The 22,374-nt window shown below is 36.6% G+C and overlaps 1 long non-coding RNA gene across 3 annotated transcripts in view; it reads right to left on the bottom strand.

Annotated features, from left to right (window-relative positions):
* LOC306645128 overlaps nucleotides 1-17,321 on the bottom strand; it is a 29,945-nt gene extending 12,624 nt beyond the window's left edge. For 2 of the 3 annotated variants that reach the window (XR_013759542.1, XR_013759544.1), the window contains exon 1: nucleotides 11,883-17,321. This is a non-coding gene — a long non-coding RNA (uncharacterized lncRNA). The remainder of the gene's footprint in view (nucleotides 1-11,882) is intronic. The other variant, XR_013759543.1, reaches the window with a different exon arrangement.
* Nucleotides 17,322-22,374: the final 5,053 nt, after the last annotated feature.

Here is a 22,374-nt window from a genome sequence, read left to right as displayed (position 1 = left end):
CAGTCAAAGAAAATGACATCAGATGGACACTTGCTGAATGAAGAACAACAGAAATGGCAAATACACAGAAGTAAATACAAAGATGGCTTCAAAATTTTTTTCTTTTAATTTATTTATAATACAATTGAAATTTTAAAGACTTTCGAGGATTACCAAAATCTGTGAAAGTTTTTAACATAGAGGTCAAAAATCAAATAACAGAGCATTATCGACATAATTCATTTGAAATTTCAGAACACTGGGGAATGAAGAAAACCACATGCCTCCAGAGAGGGAAAAAGAAACATGTATACAGGATTATAAAAAGAATTCCTCAGGGACCTAATGGCTACACTGCAGATAAGAAAATTTTGCCTTCAAATACTTGAAGGAAATTATTTCTAACCTGTAATTCTGTATTAGTCAATCATATAAAAAGAAAAAATGAAGACTTTTTCAGGTTTTCAAGATCTCAAAAATTATCTCATCTTTGACATTTATTTCATATCATAATTTTTAAAAAGTATATTACCCTTTATGTTGGGTATTTTAGAGAAAAATTGGTTTTGTCTAAGTGGGATATGAGGAAAAGGTACACTCATACATGGTTGGTGAGACTGCAAATTAGTACAATCTGTTTGGAAATCAGTATGGAGATTCCTCAAAAGACTAGGAATGGAACCACCATATGATCCAACAATCCCACTCCTTGTTATTTATTCAAAAGAACTAAAATCAGCATCCTAGAGCTATACAGACACATTGATGTTTGTAAAGCATAATTTACCATAGTGAAGTTATGGAACCAGCCCAGCTGCCTTCAACAGATGAGAAATTGGAGTATTAGCCAAAAAGAAAAATGAAATTATGGCACTTGTGGTTAATGAGTGGAACTAGAGAATATCATGCTGAGAAATAGCCAGACTCAGAAAGTCAAATGTCAAATATTTTCTCATATGGGAAAGCTTGAATGAGAAAAGGGAAGAAAAATGGAGGAATCTCATGAAAATAGAAGGGAGATTAGTGAAGTAGGGGGAAAGGATTGAAGGGGAGGGAGGAGCGACAGGAAAAGGGAGGAACAGTGGCATGAAACCCAATTATGCTAAGTACATATATGACTAGACCACAGTGAATTCCACCTTTATGTATATCTATAAAGCATCAATTGAAAATAAATAAATAGAAGGAAGATCAGCAGAGTAGAGGAAGGGAAACAGGGGGATGGAGAAGGAGAAAGAAAGGAAAGGTTCTGGGAACTGAAATTGAGCAAATTATTTTCCATTCATTTGTGATTATGTCAAAATGAACTCGACTACTATGTATAATTATAATGCACTAATAAAAAACACTTAAAAATTATTTTCCATGGGAGGTGCTCCAATAAAGAAAGCATGGAATATACAAAATAAAAATTTTGGCCCAAGAAAATAGTAAAGGGACATTTCAGGAGGACAGCTGTACACCAGATGTAGAGTAAAACAGCCTATTTATAAAGAAAAAAAAAACTACAAAATAACATTTTTAACCACTTTCCAAGCTACTTAATGGTCTATGTGGTGTGGGGGCTCAGACCCAGGAAATCAATTTGGGATCCCAGGAGATGGAAGAAGATTCAAGACACAGTTGGGATAGTAGACATGTGTTATTCAGAGGGAGCAGTAACCCATAGCCAGCCCCCAGCTCCAGCTTCAGCCCCCAGTCAGTTCCATTTAGCCCCCTGAGTCTTTTCCATAGTCCTTTTTATATGTAGGCTAGACAGAGAAAGTATATTGCCAACAGGTTACATAAGAAGGGACATGCTCACAAGCAACTATTTATGACCTCGAGGACCCATTAAAAACATAGCCCACTAGAAACTTCAACAAGGGAGTCTATCTACAGCCATTTTGGGCCTCAACAAGGGAATCTATCTACAGCCATTTTGGGCCTCAACAAGGGAGTCTATCTACAGCCATTTTGGGCCTCAACAAGGGAGTCTATCTACAGCCATTTTGGGCCTCAACAAGGGAGTCTATCTACAGCCATTTTGGGCCTCAACAAGGGAGTCTATCTACAGCCATTTTAGGCCTGCCCTAAATGGACCTTTTCAATTTGGTAGCATAAAACTTTCTGGAAATTCTACTGAATTATTTGTTGAAAGTCCCATCTTTCTATTTCTCGATTTATTTACTCAGCACATATTGAGGAAGCAGCAAGGAGAAGCAGCACAAATAGAGAACAGAAAATAGAAGGCTGTTGGGAGTTAAGGTCTTTTGTTTTAGCTTGAGCTTTCCCAAAAGCAGAACCCGAGGGAAAAAACTTTATAAAGGGGGAGGAAGAGTGAGAGACTGAGAGGAGTGAGGGAAGTGGAAAAGCAAATACATAAATGCATTATCAACATCACCATTGTAGACGACCTGCAGTAAAGTCTGGAATCTTCTACAGTGTAGGTGGACTGCCTTTTAAAATTGCTTACCTGAGAGTTGACCATTTTTGTCCATCAACAATACATCCCTTATTAGTTTAGGATTGCCTTCAGATGGAAGCTCTGGTATACTTCCAGAATGGCCATGCCCATTTGAGCCGAGGGCATCCCCATAGCAATTATTGCACTGGAAAAACTAGAAGGCAAAATTACAAAACATCTAGTGCTCAAGGAAAAATATCAGCATGACGCAAACCAAACTACCCACTGCTTCTATTCTGTAATCAGAGATGAGGCCAAGAGGATATGAGTCAGGAAGCCAAAAACAAACTATCCATGCTCTGTACCACTCAGCTGTCCCTGTGCCCTACAGTAAACCCCATATACCTCTAAGTCTTCAAGATGGTGGTCAGCCACAATCTCTACAGGTGACTATAGACAAATATTAATAGAGAAAGATATATCTTCAATTCTACAACTGGTCCTGAAGTTATATTTCATATTTATCAATTCCTTTTTCCACCGCCCATATTAGATTTGCCTTACACTCAGCCAGTGTCTACTTGTCTGAATTTCTTACCTAATGGGCCAACTCAGACCTTCCACCTGAGCCCATGGTTACCTTGCTCTTGTAAGGCTCTAATTTCTGTAATTCTCATGATGATTTATTATTAATACATATTAATTATATAAGTTAATGGAATTCATTGCAATGTTTCTATATAGCATGCGGTGATCAGATTCACCCCCCCTTATCCTACCCTCACTCTGCTCCTGACACCCTTCCCAGGCCCAGTAGTCACCCTTCTGTTTTCAAGTCTTTTTTTTTTTTCTTTCAGTTTTCACATATAAGAGAGAACATATTATAGCTGTTTTTCTGTGTCTGGCTTATTTGCTTATCATATTATCTTCCAGTGCCATTCATTTTTGTTGCCAATTATAGAATTTCACTCTTTTCATAGCTGAGTAATGCTCTATTCTGAATACATACCATATTTTCTTTATCCATTCATCTGTGAATGGGCACCCAGACTGATTTCATATCCTAGCTATTGTGAATAGTGCCACAATAACCGTGGGCATGCAGACATCTCTTTTGTATGCTGACATTATTCCTTTGGGATGTATACCCAGGAGTGGTAGAACCACATCATATGGTAGTTGTATTTTTAGTTTGTCGAAGGACCTCCAAACCATTTTCTCTAGTGGTTGTACTAATTTGCATTCTCAGCAACAGTGTTATAAGAGTTCCTTTTTCTCCACATACTCGCCAGTACTTGGTTTTGGTTATGGTTTCATTGTTATTGGTTTTTTTATAATAGCCTTTCTAAATGGAGTAAGACGGTGTCTCACTGTAGTTTTGATCTGCATTTCCCTGATGGCTAATGATATTGAGCATTTTTTCACAGATGTATTGGCCATTTGTACTTCTTTTGAGAAGTACATGCTTAAGCCATATTTTGCCAGTGCTTTAGCTATCTGCAGTTGCCCAGAGTTTTAATTTCTAACATCTCATCTCCTCAACCTAAATCACTTCCAGTGAGAGTATAGCACTGTAAGTCTTAGCTTGGATTCTACCAGAAAACAAGGCCTTGGTCAAGGAGATGACCCTAGAGATCACAACAGGAATGGAAGAGGGGAAAAGCCTACACAGAGGTGCATTTTTAAATTACATCCTTGGGACGCTGCAGCTTAACTCTGGTATATAAGGAACATACAGAATGTATCTCAGAGCTGTGTGCTAGAACAACTTGGGAAAGCATTAATCCCTAAGATTCCATCCCTCATTTATTGAGGACTGCTGCAGTTTACTTCCATAAATTTTAGGACTCCATGTATAAGCTTAGTAAGTAGAATCTCACTCCTAGTTGTAGTATTGGAGAAGCCCTGAGGTAAAAAGTGAACAGGACATGGTGTTCACCTGAGAAGATTCTGTTGCAGTATGAGACGAACCCCGAATGACCATTTGCATGCAGGCTGGAATCTGAAGTCAGGCCCTAAAGGTGTAAGTCAGGGCAACACAGACTCTGATTCAACCTGTTTGAACTCCTCCAGGAGTTTGGACTTAAGTTGGTAAAACATAAGCAAGTATTAAAGACTTTTAAACAAAGTAGCAACCTAATTATGTTTGTATTTTGCAAAGACAGAAACTGGGGTAGTAAAGTACAGAAGATCATTTTGGAGATTTCACCTAGAGCTGATGGAGCACTAAGGTAAATCAGGTTGAGATGAGCGAAGGAATGATGTAATAAATATTTCTGATATTGAATCAATAGACGAAAATTGAGAAAAGCTTCACTTTGAAAATTTGCCCAAAAATATTGCAAAAACAAAGTGTCAAAAAGTTAGCCAATCCTGACAATTTGTAGGTGGTATGGAATTTGTTGATTGAATCAGTGTGGTTTCAAACTTAGGCCAATGCATGATTCATAAGGTCAGTCACAGTACATGCATAGAAATCAATTGATCGATCAATTAATTCATGTGTTAACTGTGGGTGGATAAATTATGTAATTTTCAGTTTCACTTTTTTGGATGATTATTTTTGTGACTTTATGTTTCAGAAGAAGATGTTAGTCAATATTAGCTTCAAAAATTAGGGAAGGAAATGAAGACCTTCAAATTTAAAAAGAAGTAGAACTTCCTCCGTAGGGACACATGTATGCAAAAAAACCCCAACCTGTCTCTTAGGTCTAGAAAAATGTAGTGTACACTTGAAAAAGATGTTTTTTAATGACATAAAGGGAAATAAAAAGTAATATCTGGAAAGGACTCTGAAAGAGCAAACCAAATGACACTAAAGTGCTGAAAGCGCCAGTCTATCCCTGCACACAATAGTGTTGTAAGTTGGAAGCAAATCTATAAAATCCTATAATTTCAGTTTCTCACTTCTGATATGTCTTCATGCTAGTCTCCACATCTCTTTAGCTTTTATTTGAACACTTATTGAATAAATATACATATACCTTTCTTCTCTTTTGTAGAATTTTTATTCCTCCAAATTCCCTGTATTTCCCTTTTGGTTTTTCTTTTTTTCAGTAGGATTTAATGAGAAACTGTTATGTACCACAGTGCATGTGTGTTGATACCATCATTAGTAACATGGACATGGTTCATACCCTTCTCGTGATTAGGCCTAGATCTGTGTTCAGACTTAAACAATTAATATTTTAACTTCAAATAATTCACTTAATCTTTCTGAGCTTCAACCTTTTTATTGTTAAAGAGGGAAGGTGTTTTGGTTTCAATATGAGGTGTCCCCCAAAAGCTCATGTGTGAAGCAATAAAAGAAAGTTTAGAGGTGAAACGATGGATTATGAGAGTTTTAACTTAATCAGTGCATTAATTCTCTGATAGGGATTAACTGAGCGGTAACTGTAGGCAGGTAGGGTGTGGCTAGGGTAGATGGGTCATTGGAGTATATATTTTGTCCTTGATGAGAAATGTCTCTCCCTCCTTTCTGATTTGTCATGTACTGAGTTGCTTTCCTCTAGCATGCCCTTCTGCCTTGATGTTCTCCCTCATATTCGACACACAAAAATGAAATTAGCCATGGATGGACTGAGACCTCTGAAACCGTGAGCTTCCAAATAAACTTTTCCTTCTCAAATTGTTCTTTTCAGATCTTTTGATTGCAGCAACAAAAAATATGACTAAAATAGAAAGATACTGCATGTGCTGCCTAATAGTGCTGAGGAAGATATCATTCACTCATACCTGTGTTTATTAAGCCAATCCACAATGAGTTCCTTCTTATTCTAATATATGCCAAGCTCTGTGTGTGCTTTGTGACTCAAAAATAATATGGCAGCAGTGTGAGTCATTGTTGTGTGTATGCAAAGAACTGAAGATATTTTTTGCTTATTGGTTTCTTCATTTTGTTTAAAAAGTGTTTTCAGCCATTGTATAGCATAAATTTAAGCACCAAAATGTTTTTAGTTAAGATAGCAACTATTTTAATGGAGATACATAACTAATAATTTATGAACTTGATAAAGAAGATGGCATGTCACTTCTAAATAATCAAATAGACACTCATCCAAGAAAAGTAGCCAGTAAACTGAGGCAAGAAGAAAGATAAGGAGTAAAGAGGGCAAGAAGTGGAGCAGGGGATCAGGGAGTCTCATTTGAACTGTGCTATCTCAGAATCACCTGTGCTCAAACTCCTTCCCATCAGCCTTCTTAGTGTGAGGACTCCCCAAGGAAGACAGGATGCTCCACTTTTGGCCTGAGTCCTGTGGAGCATTTCAGGAGGTAAGTTATCGCGAGATATTTGTGATATTATCTCTTCTTTTATATGTGCATTACCTGAATTTTGAAACAAAATCCCACATATACCTTTACATTTGCAATGCAATATTTGTTCCCAAGAGCAAGCACAGCTGAAAGCTAATGGTACAGAAGTTATTTATTTTGCTGAGAACAGGCAAGCAGCAAATTTAAAGAGAGAGAAATGCTTTATTATTATGCCCACAGTTGCCATCCAACTTTCTTCTTCATGTACCTTGGAAGGTGTAATAATTCTACATAAACCTTTTTTACATTATTTGCTAATGGCAATGTAATTATTAGTTTTTCTGATTGATAAAGGTTTTGTTTTAAATATATGCACATAACATACATCTTATGATCTCAAGGAATTTGAAATCTCTCATATATACCACCTGTTCCCTTTGTCACTGTGTCAGCATCAGGACTGACAACTGGGGACAGGATGTAAACCTGATGTAAAATGCAATAAAATAGAACCTAAAATCAGTAAACAGCACTAAATAACTCTGAATCAAGTTGAGTCTCTGAGACTAAAAGTAAAAGGAGCTACATGTAAGCACTGTACTCCCGATGATAAAGTTGTTACCACAGGGCTGATCCTGTTTTACATGTATCGCGAACTGACAAGTGGCAGGAGCAAGGTTCCCACGATGAGAGTGAAAGTTTACAAATAAGCCAGAGAACAAGGCTAAAATGAGACGAGGGTCAAGGGACATCAGGATGAACTCAGGTTTAGCTCAATATTGACACAGATGGTTGCATATAGAGGTGTGTGTGTGAATACACACACACAGCAACAGCTTAGCATACGCATGTTTCCTTGTTTGGTCAGATGAGAAGGCCTACAAACAACTGTATTCTAGTAACAATAAACACGCTTAGTGTTCAGATCTTGTTTTTTACCAAAAAAAGAGAAATGCCGATTCTAGGACTAGGCCAGGAAAAATGCAAGATGAGCCAGAAGTCACTTATAGTGTCTTAAATGGGGGGGAAAAAGGTTTTAAAGAAACACAATGCATGCACACACATACTCACACACACCAGCCAGGCATGGTGGCCGTGCCTATAATCCCAGCTGTGGAAAGAGGATTGAAAGTTTGAAACCAACCTCAGCCACTTAGCAAGACCCTAAACAACTTGAGACTCTGTCTCAAAATTTTTAAAAAATGTAAAAAGGGCTGGGGATGTTGCTCAGTGGTTAAGCACCCCTCAGTTCAATCCCCAGTACCAAAAAAAAAAAAAAAAAAAGAAAGAAAGAAAAGAAAAAGAGAAGAAAGAAAGAGAAAAAAGAAAAGAAAAGAAAAGAAACACAACCCAAACCCTATAGTCCCAGAGGGATAGCAGAAGGACACAGGAGTCAACTGAAAGAGCTCCCAAAGGCCAAAACCATAACATCTGACTTTAAAATAAAGTATCGTATTATAACCCAAATTATAAAATAAATAATATTAACATAAATAAATTATTGCATAAATAAATAAAAAGAGTGAACACAAGTCTTCTGACTAACACTTCCTCAGTCAGTGCCCAAGGTCAACATCAACATCAATATTGACAGCATGTTCCCTTGATATGATGTGATGAAAATGGTACTTCACCTCAATGGTCATTCTCCCAATTACTCATCACCCTAGTACAGCCATGAGAAATGTACCAGACCGAGGCTAATAGGTAGATGTTCCACACAATGCCTGACCAATATTCCTTAAAACTATAAAAATGATCAAAAAAAAGGAAGTCTGGGAAATTGTCACAAGCCTCAAAGAACTTAAGAAGACATGAGAACTAAATGTAATGTGGTGTCCAAGAGGGACAGAAAAAAGTATTGCAGACAAAAGCTAAGGAAATTCCTGCAGAATATAGACCTTAGTTAATGGTAAGTTATCAGTATTGGTTAATTAATTGTAATGAATATACAAACCTAATGAAAGATGTTAATAATACAAGTAACTGGGTGCGATATATATGGAAACTAGTATATTCTCAATTTTTTCCTGTAAATTCAAAATAGTTACAAAAAATAAAGCATACTTTAAAAAATCAGTACACATTGAATAGGTATTTGATAAAATATCAATCCTTATACACTTGAAAATTAAAAATAACATAGTTCCTAAACATAGTATTTTAGATTAATTTCTTTTTTAATTACTTTTTTTTATTTTTACAGACTGCATTTTGATTCATTGTACACAAATAGGGACATCTTTTCATTTCTATGGTTGTGCACGATATAGATTCATACCATTCATGTAATCATACAAGTACATAGGGTAATGATTTCTGTCTCATTCCACCATTTTCATACCCCTCCCCATCTCATTTTCCTCTACGTAATCTAAAGTTCCTTCATTCTTCTCTCGCCCCCACCTCATTATATATCATCATTCACTTATCAAACTTAGCTTTGAAAGAAATCAGAGGAGATTTTATATGGATTAAACAGTTTCCAGGGAATTTCACTTTTAAGCATATGTAGAAAACACCATCAAAAACAAATAAGTTGGGTGGGGTGGCAAACACCTGTAATCCCAGCTACTCTGGAGGCTGAGGCAGGAGGATCACAGACTCGAGGCCAGTCTCAGCAATTTAGCTAGTCCCTACACAACATAGTGAGACCCTGTCTCAAATAAAAATAAAAAATAAATAAAAAGGCCTGGGATGTGGCTCAGTGATGTCACTGATGGAGAGCCACTGGGTTCAATCCCTGGTATAATCAATCAATCAATCCATCAATAAAGAAAAGATCAGTACAGTAGAGGAAGGAGAAAAGAGAGAGGGAGGAGAGAGGGAGAGTGACAGGGCAAGGGGGAGAACAGGAACTGAAAGGAAGCATATCAAATTCCACACATGTATAATTTTGTCAAAATGAACCCACTACTATGTCTAACTATAATACTCTAATAAAAAAAGAAGAAAATTTTAAAAAACAATTTTCAAAGGCTGGGGAGATAGCTCAGTCGGTAGAGTGCTTGCCTTGCAAACACAAGGCCCTGGGTTCTATCCCCAGCACCGCAAAAAAAAAAAAAAAAAACCACAATTTTCAAGTTTCAAAAAACTTCCCAAATTAAAAGGCAAAAAAAGAAACAAAAAGGCCCGAGAAAACATATTCAAAGTAAAAACAAAGAATAAGAGTTAATGTTCTGAATCTATATAGAGCCCTTACAAATTTAATTTTTAAAAAATCACTATTTAATTATGGCCAAGAACATATGAAGGCAATTGAGAAAAGAACAAACCCAGAATTGTAGAATTGTTTTGTCTAACTGCTACTCAAAGAACTAAATAAAAATCAAAACAAAGTAATATAGGACTATTCTATGTCTATTAAATTGTAAAATTATACATGTGATCTATATATATACGTATTTATGGTTATCATATACATATAGTTGTTTTATATACATGCACATATATCTGATTATAGGCAATAAAATATGTAGATAGTTTTATCAAATGATGCTGATGAAAGTATCAATAGACACATAAACTTTTAATATATCTTTACAAGATCCTTAAAAATGTTGTTCACATGCGACTCTAATAATTTATCCTAGAATTTGACAACCTATTTGTGTAAAGGGCCCAAAAGTAAATATTTTAGGCTTGTGGGGCCACACAGGCTTTGTTGCAACCACTTGTGCTGTTGTACGTAAATAAGTAAGTGGGACTGGTTTCAACAAACAAGCTGTAGGCCAGATTTGGCTTCTGAACCATTTTTTTCTAACCACCGAGGAAAGAATAACAAAAGTGAAAGAAAATGCTCGAAACAGTTACATACACTGTAGGCCCTCAACTACATAAGAAGTGTTTGTGGAAAAAATGCTAGCAGAAACAGCATTAAAATGATAACTAGCTTTTTCTGTAAAGAGTGGAATAATTTTCCCAATCATTCTGTTTGCAATTTTTTTATGTATTAAAAAATAGAAGCTGGATGCAGTGGCACATGCCTATAATCCCAGCTACTTGGGAGACCAAAGCAGGAGGATTGCTTAAGCCCTGGAGTTTGAGGCCAGAAGGAGTAACATGCCCAGACCCTGTCTCAGAAGAAGGAGGAGAAGAAAAAAAAAAAAAGAGGAGGAGGGTGGGAGAAAGGGGAGGGGGAGGAGGGAGAGGAGGAGAAGAAGAAGGAATTCTAAAACCAGTTTCCTTGATTTGTGCTTTTATCAGTAAGCTACAGCTTCCCAGCACAACTTAAGATTTGAAAGCATCCTTACTTGTGATAATCATGTAGATTTAAAAAAATAGTTCAGGGACTGGGGTTGTGGCTCCATGGTAGAGTGGTTTGCCTTGCATGAGTAAGCACCACAATAAATAACTAAATACACAAAACAGGTATTGTGTCTATCTATAGAGAAAAATATTCTTAAAAATAGTTCAATTGGCTTTCACCCAATTCTCCATAAAAATGGACTTATTTTAACATTAGAAATTATACTTTGAATATTCCTTTTTTCTAATTAATTCAGATTTTGATTCTACTCTATCATTAGTTATTAGTGAACTGCTTCACTTCTTTCAGAACTTCTGACACTTTATGAAGATCACCTAAAGACATGGTTATGGAAAATTTTGCCTGCTTTTCTAAAGCTCTTTTTAATGACTCATGGTCTTAACAGCCTCTGTTTAAGTGACAAAAGAACCACTGTTGTTAGGGGGGATGTACAGCGCATTACACAAGTTTACCCTGGCAAGCCACAGGGACTGGCCTGCAACCTGTGTCAGCACTTTTCAGTCCCACTAATAGGGATGCAGATGGGTGTGTGAGCGGCTCAGGCCTCTCACCCAGCCAATCAAAACATGGGAAACAAAAGCCTTTATCAGCTCAGTGCTGACCACAGCTCCCTACAGTATTGCTAAAGTCACATTTTTCTCTGAACTTTCCATATACAAAATGCCTCTCACCTGAAAGAAATCAGATTTTGTTCACAGCCTAGGGCTTAAGTGTGTTGTTCTGGTGTGTATATAATTACTCCCTTTGGACAAAGGAAAATGAGCCTTTTTCAGTCTTACTCTAGGAACTTACAAAACCACCCAATAGCTTTCTGAATATGTAGGATGCAAACCAAGGACAACTAGCTAGCAAGGCACAGAGTTGGGCTGATAATACAAAAATAAAGAAAACCAAAGCTATTATCCAAGAGTATCCCAGGGAGGGAAAGATTTACCTCTTTCTTGAAGCATTTGCTTAGTTTTTCTATCACTCCAGAAACCCCAATCCCCTCACCTTAAAGTGGTCATCTTCTTTCCTTCTTCCCACCCATTTCTATCACTCAGAAGGACATTTGTGCTATTATAAGAAGTTGTCATTTTCTGTGACTTAAATTTATTTGTTTGGTCTGTTTCCCTCACTAGAAATATGTTCTCTCTAGGGGCAGAGTCCATGGTTTGGTTTGTGTTATACTCTATTGTCCATAGTACATATATATTAAATATTCGTTGAATGTGCAGAATAGTTTAGTTGAAAGACTTTGGATTACCAGTCAGACAATTACGTCCTAATTCTGGCTCTTTCATCAACTAGTTAGGTGTCTTGGTGAGATTTCTACAGTGATAATGCTACCTTACTATCACCTCAAATCTCAGTAACTGTCATCGACAAGCATTTATTCTGTTTAAAAATCTGTAGGTTTGCTGTGCCTCTACTAGTCTTGGCAACACTCAATCTTCAGTTTGGATTCAAGTTGAATCTACATTGTGAAATTCGTTCTGGAACCAGCAGCTGCTCAGGTTGTGTTTTCATGAATGATAGGAGCTCAAAGAAGAGGACAGAAACACACAGGCTTCTTAAAGCTTCAGTCTAGAACTGGCATGACTTCACTCCTGCTTAATGTTCCATGGCCTAAAAAAAAAAAAAAAAACACATGATCATCACGGCCAAGATCAGGAAGGCAGGGAAATAGACTGCTAACAGTATACCATGGTGAGAAGGAACAGGGAAGAAAGAATTGTGGGAAAATAAGTTGCCACTTTAAACAAGTGAATTCCATAAAGCTTTAGCTTTTATTTTATAAAAAATAAAAATTCTAGTCCTGTCTGTGTCAAGGCTCTTATGGGGGGTCAAATATTTTTCATATCAACTTTATTAAATTAAAATTCAGTTTGACCAAGAGTTAGGCATTGCATAGGCAACAGATAATAATTGAAAATGACCAAGTCATTTTCTTCCCTTTTTTTATCTTCCCAGGGGCACTTAAGCACTGAGCTACATTCCCAGTCCTTTTTTTTTTTTTAATTTTAAGACAGGTCTAACTTTAAGTTGCTTAGGGCCTCACGCAGTTCCTGAGGCTAGCTTTGAACTTGTGCTCCTCCTGCCTTAGCCTCCTGAGCTACTGGTATTATCGACATGTGCCACCATACCCAGCCATTTCATTTTCTTATGGAGACTATAATTGAAGGAGAATATGATCATTGCTATAAGCTTATTTGCTGTAAGTATATAGTATAAAATATTTGGGAAGAGGTAAGAATTAATTCATCTTGGGTGATATCAGGAAAGGTTTACAACCAAAGTGATGTTCAGGGTGCTCCTTTAAAAATAAGTAAGAATTAGGGATGAAAATTGGAGTGAAAGATGGTAGGGAGAGAGGAGGCTTTAGCTTTATCAGTAATATTTGCATTTTAGAGTAAAAAGAAGAGATTTGAAGTAGATATGGCAAAAAGTAGTCATCTAATGAATCCAAATGTTGGAAGAACTGCTGTCTGATATGTTATTATTTGTATATGCTTTAAAAATTTCATGATCAAAAAAATCATTTTAAAACAGAAAGCTGACAAAAAGAGAAAAAGCAGGGAATTCTGGACAGGAAGAGCACAAGCGATAAGAAAATCATTTGGTTTTCATGGACCATGGTGTATGAAGGAAAAGAAATTGTGGAAAATAAAAAGGCCAGAGGACTAGGAAGGAATGGTTTAGTTTTCTAGGGCTGCTGTACCACAAATTGGGTGACTTAAGAGAATAGAAATTTATTGTCACACTGTTCTGGAGAGTAAAGGTCTAGGGTAAATAAAGTTGCTAGCAGGGTTTGCCTCTGAGGGGGAATCTCTTACATGGGTCCTTCTTAACCTCACATGATGCCTGTCAGTCCTTGGCATTCCTTGGGTTATGCATGCGTCACTTGAATCTCAGCCTCCTTCTTCACGTGGCATTCTCCTGTGTCTCTGAGTCTCCACTTGACCATCTTTCCACTACGTGTGATTCTGTTTCCAAATTTCCTTTTCTCGTCAGGATACCAGTCATTTGGATTAAGGGCTCATGCTCATGCAACTCCAGTATGATCTCATCATAATTTAACTAATGGCATCAGTAATGGTCCCTTTGCCAAATAAAATCACATTCTGACACACTAGAAATTAGAACTTCAGTGGATCTTTTCGGAGGACACAATTCAACCCATAATAGGGGTCAAGATATTGCTATTATTGTTTGGTTATTACTGGTAACAAATTTTCATGTTTACTTTAAAAATATTCAAAGGAAAAGTATGACATAGTATTAACCAATTAAAGACCTCAGGGAATGTATGACTTTGCTCACTCTGGAAAAAAGGAAATCTTAAGAAGGATGGCGTTTTGTTTCTTCTGTCTTGCTCTTCAAGTACCTCCCAGGCTCACCCACGCAGTGCTCTGTCTTAAACCAGCCCACACTGGGTGACTCACTACCCTGTTCCCCTACCCATTGCAGAACCATTTCATCACCCAAAGGAAAAACCCTCTAGCTACTACCACCACTCTCTTGGACTGCCTTGTCTGGCCTTGAAGCTGCTTTTTAATCTGGGACCTTCAGAAACTAATTTATACACTACAATTTAGCACAAATGGTCTGACTTATGTTTCCATCTACTGTTTTAGATGTTTCCTTAGCAGACTCTTTACAAAGTATGGACTGCTTACCAGAATTTTCAGTCCCTGAAATCTGTTTTCCAGTTTGCAACTATAAAAACAAAGAATTAGTTCATATCTCTTCTTAGAACAGATTAATTGGCCCACCCCTTACACCAGCCAAGTGGCTTTTCCCCTCCAACTGTATGATCTGGCTCCTGCCACCTATCCTCACTCTCGTTCCATTCTCCTGTGTCGATATCTCCAACCCCAGTTCTTTGTGAGCCTTAAAGCAAGACCTAGGCCTTTCTCATCTCCAGTAATTTCCAATTATGCTCCCTAATAATAAGGAGCAGAGATTCCTTCAGCTCCTCAAATACCTGCTCATTCTCAAATCTAATTTTTCATTTCTTATACATGATGTCTTCGGAGTGGATTTACTGACCATCTTGTCTAAAACATCACCATATCTGAGACTCATCATCCTGTTTCTTTCCCTTTGGAGTTATTTGTTCACTTCTCTATGGTTTATTGCCTATCTCATTTATAAAAACATACCAGTAAAGCTAGTTCACTAATGCAATGCCAGCACGTAATACATGTCTAATAAATATAAATTGAGTTTTAAAAAGATCTGTTAATTCAGGCCTTCTAAAAATCTTCCCAAGTTTGGTCACAAAGCAGGAAATATAGAAATTCTGACCTGGGTCACTGGTAGTGCTGGTGCATGGGCCCCTTGCCTGGATTACTGACACTTTATTCTAAAGTCTCTTATCTTGGGTTCTTGACTTAGCTCCAAAGTTCTGATTTCCAGATTTTGTTTATATAAAATAAGGACCTAGAATATCAACTGGCCTCCTCCTTGACTCTTCCTGAACTTGACCTCTTGTGTACTGAATACTATAATAGCTTTTGCTCCTATTGCCCTTAGTTAACAACTACAGAATTGACCACAAACCTCTGAAAATCCTTATTTGTCTCAAATTCTGTCCTTCCTGTCTCTTATCCTCTCTTCCTACTCTGAATCCTTCTTCTCTCTCCACACCTATCCTGGCATGACTAAAGCACAGAAGGGTGCTTTAGACATGAACACATGTCTAAAGCTAATCACTGCCATTTGTGGTAGCCTCTTGGCAGCTTGTGCAAGACTGCAGGGGCATCTGCCCCAAGAATACCATCAATCTCCATGTCAATAATTAGGATTTAGGCATTTGCCAACTTCAATGCAGATAGGCACTAAACCTGCAAGGTTTCAGCTTTGGGAACTTTTAAACCACTTGTAGATACAAATTGGACCATTCAGAGAAATGGTCTATGATAGTAGGTATGCCTTGAATATCCTCCTCTTGTTAACCTAATTCTATTACTTTCCTTAAATGCCAGTATCTATAAAGCATTTAAGAGAAGCCACTGTGAGTTGCCTGAATGTTTTCCATGCTCTGGATACCATAGCTAGTCACATGGAATGTGGAATGGGCTAGACATCTTGGAATTGTTCTCGTTAAACTGGTGTAAGAGATTGACCCAATCTCTTTAATAATCACTATTTGTTTAACAAGCTCCTGTGAGGAAAGCTATGCAGTTGTCTTGTGAAGTAGCTTCTTAAAAGGCTTTTATTTTGTTTGGATATGATAAGGATCATTACATGGTATGTCTAACTGATGACTTAGTGCTCTTTTAGCACAGAGAAACTTCTATGGGAAAAAGAATTAGACAATAAGTACCAATGACTTAATATATGCTATGTTTCCAATTCAATTTGCTTTGATAAAAATCAAATAATCCCCAGAAAAACAAATATTTGTCCACAGTGATTGGATAGTCTGTTAAAATTGGCATTCTCAGCCCCTCAAAACATTCATTTGTCCTTTATACAACCCACACATTGTCAAGAGGTTAATAATGTTGAAAAATTCCTGTGGTATTTTTAGTTTTTTGTACTATCTGGCAGAGAAACATCAGGATCCTTAGTTTTCTTTTCAACACAGCATTTTTTTATTCATAATCAATGTTTTTCTGTCTTAAAATAGGAAACAGGTCCTTAAATTCTAAAAGTGCTATAAATTCACAGAATTTTTTCTTTGAAGTAAAATGTTTTATATGACAATTAAATATGAAAATAATTCATATAAAAAGAAGGCTTAATAATGAAAAACAGATTAATTTGTCCCCAGTGGAATCCCAGTGGACTAGATCAAGATTTTAAAGATTAACAGGTATTATTAAAGAGTTTGATAAAGTTATTTTTAAATGCAATAGTTTTGACATTTTAGAGCATATTTCAAAATATGAGTCAACTCTAAATACCCTAAATACAAGTATATGTGATGGTAACTGTATGAAAACTTTATTCTTTCCTATCTAAAATATTTTTAAGTATCATGTTTTACTTTGGTGTCTCACCTGGTACCAAGATGAAGTGTACTTTTAAAAAAGATAAGTTATCTATTCCAATAAAACCATAGTGGATAAAACCTTTTATCAAATGTGTTGACTCAAGTTAAATTATAAAATATCACAGGATTAACTACAGAGGACACCTTCATACTTTCAAGGTTACCACCTTTATATGCCTACCGAATGAGCTTTCAAATAAGATTTCAAGAAAGGAGAACTTCTGATTATTAAGATATGGCAATAACTATTATTCACCAAAATCAAAAGCATAGGTGGGGTTCACTCCCCTCAATCAGTCTTGGGTGTTTAGAAAGAAAAACTTAACAGGAAAATAATTTCTCAAATAACAGCATCAGGAAAGGAAGTTCAAATCCAATTCTAATCTATCTGAGACATAGGAATCTCAGAATTTATAAATTGTATAGTTCTCCATTCATTTTTTTGAGACTATTGTTACTATTCCAATCTCAAAAAGCCAAAGGACGAATGATATCGCTAATAAGTGGAGGATGACACATAATGGGGGGGAGGGAAGGGTTAGTGTTAGTGTTAGAGTTAGGGTCAGGGAGGGGGGCAAGTATGGAGGAAGGAAGGACTGTATAGAGGGTAAAGAGGGGTGGGAGGGGTGGGGGAAGGGAAAAAATAACAGAATGAATCAAACAACATTACTCTATGTAAATTTATGATTACACAAATGGTATGCCTTTACACCATGTACAAACAGAGAAACAACATGTATCCCATTTGTTTACAATAAAAAAATAATAATAATCTTTGCAAGTTAAAAAAAAAAAAAAAAGAAGGCAATAAACCATCTTCTAAAGTGAAACGTATTGAGAGTGGGTATTTTTGTTGTTTCCCTTGTCCAATCTCTTTTTAATACAAGAATCTCCCCCACTGTGTTTATCTGCCTAATTCACTAGCCACCCATCCTCTCCTCTCTACCACCATTTACCAACTCCTTTGCCACCTCCTCCCTGATCTTGGCACAAGAGCCATTCTGACTAGCCCTTCCTGCCTTATTCATGCTATCTCACCCCAGTATTACAGCTTCACTCACACACAAAAAAACACACACAAAAAAACAAAAAAATCTTCCTAATCCCAGGAGGGAGGGGCCAGAAAACAGATCAGGGGAAAATATAGACTTGTCATATGAAAACTGGATCTGAGCAGCTGATAAAACTAGGACTCCTGTTGACAAAGAAAAAATGGGACAGAAGGGTTATGGTGCCCTAAAATCTTCAGTGATTGTATCTGAAGATGAATTTGACAAGGGCTTTCAAGTCTATTAACAAAATTGTTTTAGAATTTCCCAATTTAACTCTTAGAATCTCATCTGCTTAACTGCAAATTTGTCAATATTTGAAATGTGTGTTTATATTAAATAAGGACCATAACCTTTTAAAACTCTGCCATTAAGGTTATGAGAGAGAGAGACAGAAAGAGAGAGACATAGAGAGAGATGTGGCTGAAGCTTTTAAGCTTTGTAGAACAAACAAGCAGATCCTACAGGGTCTGATCACAACAGATGACTTCTTTAAAGAAATGGCCAGAGCAGGCACACCCCCTAGACAAATGCCTGTATGACAATGCATTCCAAAGTCAAATACAAATCATTTTTATTATCTTCCATATTTTGTAATCCATGCCCTTGCTTCGAAGCATTTATGTGGATAATTGAAAAATGACAGCATAACTTTCTTGACTCTCCATTTCTCCCAGAGCACCTGAGTTATGATACCTAGAATAGATACTCCATGGGGGCAAAGGTTACCTGTGTCTGTCAGGTAATCCACTTGTCTCAATCTGGGGCTTATGTTCTTTTATTGTCCCTGCCAACCTTGAATGGAACTAGCACACACACACTTATGGAGACAGAATGGCTCCCAATGGCCTTTTAATTTCGTGTTCCTAATCTTCATAATCTTTACACTCTTCTCATTTTGATTTATTTCCAAGGTGAAATATTTATATCCCTACTTTATCTTATTTTGATAATGTATTGTTGTCTCTCCTATTGGGCTTTTAAAAATGTGCCTGCTAATAACCCATTAAAGATTTTCTATTGGAAGAAAAACATCCATCCTGTACCTGGGTAAGAACTAGGGCTTAAAAAGAGAAGTACAGAGCACAAAATTAGAAAAGAAATTATTCAAGCCAGATTCAGGTATCCAATTTTTCATTATACTATTTTCTCTACTTAGTGCATGCTTGACATTTTCCATCATAAAAAGGCATTAAATTTATATGTGATCAAGAGACAGAAAAGGAAAAGGAAAAAGGAAAAATGCTCAAGTTTCCTCTCTTCAACCTTGGGAAGCTCATGAGAAGAAGAGTTGCTAAGAGATTACTTACAGTGAGAGAGAAACTACATATTTGATGTGTCAGACTAGATGGAAGTAGGGAGAAGAAAAGAATGAAGACTTTTAGTGGAGGACAAATTAGACTGAGTCCTGCTGTCTGCATAGTTGGGGAGAAATTACTAATTTCTCTAACTTTTTTTTTTTTTTTTTTTTTTTTTTTTGTGGTGCTGGGGATTGAACCCAGGGCCTTGTGCATGCGAGACAGGCACTCTACCAACTAAGCCATATCCCCAGCCCTTCTCTGGCTTTTTAATCCCTATAATGCTAATGTCAGCTTTACAAAGTTATTGTATGTAAAGTGCCTACAAATTTGCCTGGCAAATAATAGATGCTCAACAGATGTGCATTTCCTTCCTGTGGTAGTTTCAGTTGCTAATTATATAACATGTTTGAGAAACTCCAAACACTTTTTAAATATAACTTTGGAAACTTTTTTAGTTCTCTAAAACACCAGATACATCTCAGCATATCCAATGCCACCACACATTATTAATAGAAAGGTTATTAATATACAAGAAACTCAGCTGCTTTTAGACAGCTTAGACACAAGGTACTGGGGAATATTAGAAGCTTCTGCCTTTGAAAAAGATACCTGATCATTTCTTATCCTTGGTGAAGGAGTTTGGCAAAAGTCAATTTAATTTCTTCACTTTGAAAAGCTTAGACAGTGATAGGCATAGAGACTGACTAAAATATATAAAATTAATAAACTGATATATCACTAATTAAGCATAGATCAGTGCAGTGTTCCTCAGATATGACAACTAGCCTTATTCAATTTTGATCAACTTACATATTATGCAAATGGATTTCGGGTAGGAATCAAATGATCAGAGGCCACAGCGGATAATTGTGAAATTACTATTGCTTTACTATGAAGAAAACCAGATTATGGATTTAATGTACTTAGTAGTTGAAAATTAATGGCAACCCCCTTCAGAGTGTGTGATCTCAAGTACCAGAGACACCAGGCACGTGGCATCTCCTTACCACCTCCTTTTTACCATGACTTAGGCAATTTACTTCACATACCAGAACCCCAATTACCTCTTCTCAATATAAGGCATCCCTACCTTTAAAACTTGTTAAAAATTAAATGAGAAATGCTGCTACAAAGTTCCTGGCATTGATGATATGATCTTATATATAGAATAGCCAGAAAACTCCACCAGAAGACTTCTAGAGCTTACGAATGAATTTAGCAAAGTAGCAGGATACAAAATCAACACCTATAAATCAATAGCATTCCTACACTCCAATAGCAATTCAGTCAAGGAAGAAATCAGGAAGTCCAACCCATTCACAACAACCTCAAATAAAATGAAATATTTGGGAGTTAATCTAATCAAAGAGGTAAAAGAACTCTATAATGAAAATTACAGAACACTGATGAAAGAAATTGAAGAATAGAAAATGAAAATACATCCCATGTACTTGGATAGGCAGAATTAATATTGTCAAAATGGTCATACTATCAAAAGCAAAATACAGATTCAATGCAATCCCCATCAAATTACCAATGACATTCACAGAATTTGTGAAAACAAATTAATTAATTTAAAAGAATTAAATTTAATTAATTTAAAAGAATAAAAGACCCAGAATAGCCAAAGTAATACTAAGCAAGAAAAGCAAAGCAGGAGGTATTACAATACCTGATGATCTGAAATTACACTATAATGCTATAGTAATAAAACAGCATGGTGTAGGATCAAATAGACATGAAGGCCAAAGGAATAGAAGACAGAGACAAATCCACAAACCTACAGCCATCTGATATTTGACGAAGTTGCCAAAACCGTGTCTTGGAGAAAAGACAGGCTTTCTAAGAAGTGGTGCTAGGAAAACTGAGTAGATTCATGCATAAAAGTGAAATTAGACCCCTATCTCTCAAAGACTTGGAAATTAAACCAGAAATTTGCAACTGCTAGAAGAAAACACTGGATCAACACTCCATCATATAGGTGCTATCACAAACTTCCTTAAAACCCCAAAGCATAAGAAATAAAACCAACACTCAATAAGTGGGATGTCATTAAACCTAAAAGCTCTTCAAAGCTAAGGAAACAAGAACATGAAGAGAGAGCCTAGAGAAGGGAAGAAAATCTTGGCCAGATGCCCCTCTGATAGAGGATAAATATCCAGAATATATAAAGAACTCAAAAATGTTTCAATAAAAAAAGAAACTTGAATAACCCAATCAACAAATGGGCAAAAGAACTAAACAGAAACTTCTCAATAGAAGAAACACAAAAGGCCAATGAATACCTGAAAAAATTGTAGCATCTCTAGCAATCAGGGAAATGCAAATAAAAACTACACTAAGATTTCATCTCACTCAGGCAGAATGGCAATGAACAAGAACTCAAACAATAATAAATGCGGGTGAGGTTGTGGGCAGAAATGAACACTTTTACGTTGCTGATGGGACTGCAGACTAATATAACCACTCTGGAAATCCGTTTGGAGATTCCTCAAAAAACTAGGATGGAACCACCATATGACCTTTCTACCCCACTTCTGGATATTCTCCCAAAAGATCTAAAACCAGCATACTACAGTATCACAACCACATTAATGTTTATAGTAGCATGATTTACAATAGCTAAATTATGGAATCAACCCAAATGCCCATCAATAGATGAATGATTAAGAAACAGCTTGTGTGTGTGTGTGTGTGTGTGTGTGTGTGTGTGTAAACTAGTTCTAGTCAGCAACTAAAAAGAATGAAATTATGACATTTGCTTCTAAATGAATGGAAATAGAGGATATTATGTCAAGTGAAGTTAGCCAAACTTAGAAACTCAAAGGTCAAATGTTTTCTCTCATATGCAGAAGCTAGAGTAAAATAAAGGAAAGGGGAAGGGAAGTATAAGACTACATAAAGAACCAACCAAATACAAATTAGTAGATGAGTGAAAGGAAGTCTAATAGAGGAAGGAGAAGGAGAGGGGAGAAGGACAGGTGGGAAAAGGGGGAGGGAAAAGCAGGGATCGTGAATTGAAATCGAATTCAATGCATTTATGAATTTATCGGGATGAACCCAACTACTATGTGTAACCCTAAAGCTCTAATAAAACACACACACACACACACACACACACACACACACACACTGACCAAAAAAAGTTCTGG

Source organism: Sciurus vulgaris (genome assembly GCF_902686455.1).
Source record: "Sciurus vulgaris genome assembly, chromosome: 15".
Taxonomy (NCBI): Eukaryota; Metazoa; Chordata; class Mammalia; order Rodentia; family Sciuridae; genus Sciurus; species Sciurus vulgaris.
Note: the sequence above shows the minus strand (reverse complement) of the source record. Positions and strands in the feature narration are given on the sequence as shown.